Below are 2,626 nucleotides of genomic sequence, written 5' to 3' on the forward strand. Positions count from 1 at the left end.
GTGACGATTTGTGGGTGCTAAGGACATTTTCTGCAAGAAATCTGTGTTGGAGTTCCCGCAGTCTCGCCAACTGTGTGGAGCCGGAGGTGACGCTCACTACGGGAACGAAACGGGATTTAGTTTGCTCGCTCCTCGTTATCGAGGAGTTTTAGCTTCTGTGAGGGGTTTGTTTTGTTATCAGCATGAACTCTTCTGTGTCTATAGCATCTGGCCATTATTCTATGTAGGCTGTTTGTCCCTGTTTTGAGTGAACAAACAGGCACAAGAAGAGCATCATGGTCAAGCCTAACAGAACAACCCATGACAGGAAGTCGTCCATCCAGGGGGAAACTGATGGCTGCAGCAGCGACAGCCGATTATCAGTCACCTAAAGACAGAACCACAGCGATCTCCCACTCCTCTTGGTGGGAGGAGCACTCTCTCCCAAATCTTGTCTCCTTTATTTCAATTATTAATTTATTTATTTTGGTGTTAGAAATTGAACCCATGGCCTTTCGCACGCTGGGCAAGTTCTCTGTTACTGAACTAAGCCCTTTCAGCTGCTTATATGGTTTAGCACTTACTCTGCATATAGAAGTTGCTTAGTCTAATTTCCCTCTACCAACCCCCTCACCCCTCACTCCCAAAATAAATTGGTTAAGAGCTCTTTACTATGAACATTAACCATAACTCTGGTTACTTTAAGGCAAAATGGGATCACAAAAGTAACCGTGTGTGTGTGTCCCAGGAATTGAACTCAGATTGTCAGTCTTGGCAGCCAGTGCCTTTAACCTCTTAACAATCTCACTGGCCCCAGTTAGATTTATCAAAAGCTCCAGGAAAGACAGAGACGGACGAGGAATCAGGTGTGAACAGGATCCCTAGAAACAGGAAAGGTAGAAGGTAGACCGTAGTCATCTCCAAGGAGTGGCTCGTTAAGGACACCAGTAGCTATAGACCTTGTAGCTACTCTCCACAGGTACACTAGACACTGCTGCTGACAATGGCGTTGGGGACCTTACGGACGGTTGTGATCCGAGTGGTGGCTGTACTGTTGTCCAAGCAAGAAGCTGTGTGACTGAGTGGAGGAGAGAAGAGGTGAGACAGCCTCCTCTCTATAGAGAAGACCTCTAACGGGTACAGTGAGACATGGGGGAGGCCTAGCTACTACGGCCAACGCAACCTACGCTGTGGAGCCTGGGAACAGACGCCGGAGCATGGGGGTGGGGGTGGGGGTGGGGTTTGGTGGGGGCAAGACATGGAGATGTGTTTCCAGTTCCTTCTACTTGGTCTCTAAAATAAAAGGTTAATTATTGATAATTAAGAAAGGAAATAGCTTGGAAGGCTTGAAAGCAAGCAAGAAATAGGATCGGCTGTTAAATTTTAAAGGTTGAATTTTTATTCCTGTTTTTAAAAGTATTCCATGATAAAAATCAAAAGAGAAGAATCCTTTAAAATGTTTACTAATGAACAAAAGCAGGAGGTAGATACTGCTGCCTGTTTTTCTCAGGGGACACCGGTCCATTAAGAGCAGCTGGTGTAAGCACGGGTTGGATCCCACAGACCCTGTAACACCTGTCTGTTTACCTTTCTTTGGAAATGAAGAGAACAGGACAACTGACATCTGCTTGTTCTGAGCTGAAAGTCCACACTGTCATATTGATTCCGGTGATCTTCAGAGAGAGAAGCGACCCTTTCAGAGCAGAGGGAAACTTAACCAAGGGCAGTGCACTGTAGCGGGCGGTGCAGAGAAGAAAGGATGGTGCCCGGAGCAGGAGGTTCACGCTTACGGAACTCATATGGTGTTTATGGCAGGGGAAGTAACCTTCACAGGGATGTAAATAGCGCCAATATCCTGCCAGGCCTGAATCTGTGAGCAGCCCTGGGGCTGTTTCTAGGCGAGTGTTTTGAAACTTACCACCCACTGATTTTCAACCCTGACCCAGTGGCGCAATGTTGATATTCCCCTGATAGAAATGTGGGCCTGAGGCTAGAGATGAGGCAGCTTTCCCGGGAGTAGGTCCCACATTGCCCTGATAGTGGTACAACTGACTTATAAGTAAGTAAATTTGACTGGTAATTTTATTTTTAGCACAAAATCATGCTAGGTCTTAAAATGTCTCTTTGGCCCAGCTCCCGGGCGGGCGTACTTCATACATCACCTGCTGTGAATGCTAACAAGAATATGAACGCGTTCAGTTGAAAATCTCGATTGGCTCTCCTCTCCCTCAGCCTGATTTCTCGGGAGCTGCTCTGATTTCTTTAGACTGGTGACTGTGGAGTCCTATTAGGCTCTGCCAGGACACCTTGATTGGAACTCTGTCCCATGTCCAAGGATGGACTACTGGTGGTAATGAATTATATGAATTGATGAAAGCTGATAGCACAAATGTCATATTGCTGACTGCAGGCATTTAGTCTAGGCCCACCCCACAGTTACCAGGCAACAGCCAGGTGTGCCTGACTCACTATAAAAGGGGCTGCTTGCCCCCCTCCTCTCTCTCTTGCTCTCTTCTCTTGTTCCCTTACCCTCTTCCTCCTCTCTCCCCATTCCCCTTCCCCATCTCTCTCCACGTGCTCATGCCTGCCTCTACCTCTCTCTCTCTCTCCCTCTCCCTCTCCCTCTCCCTCTCTCTCTCTCTCCCTC

At 47.5% G+C, this 2,626-nt stretch overlaps 1 long non-coding RNA gene across 2 annotated transcripts in view; it reads left to right on the plus strand.

The window, feature by feature from the left end:
- Positions 1-1,030: 1,030 nt before the first annotated feature.
- LOC114627705 overlaps positions 1,031-2,626 on the plus strand; it is a 17,028-nt gene continuing 15,432 nt past the window's right edge. For both annotated transcript variants that reach the window (XR_003712393.1, XR_003712394.1), the window contains exon 1: positions 1,031-1,077. This is a non-coding gene — a long non-coding RNA (uncharacterized LOC114627705). The remainder of the gene's footprint in view (positions 1,078-2,626) is intronic.

Source organism: Grammomys surdaster, unplaced genomic scaffold (genome assembly GCF_004785775.1).
Source record: "Grammomys surdaster isolate TR1022 unplaced genomic scaffold, NIH_TR_1.0 257, whole genome shotgun sequence".
NCBI lineage: Eukaryota > Metazoa > Chordata > Mammalia > Rodentia > Muridae > Grammomys > Grammomys surdaster.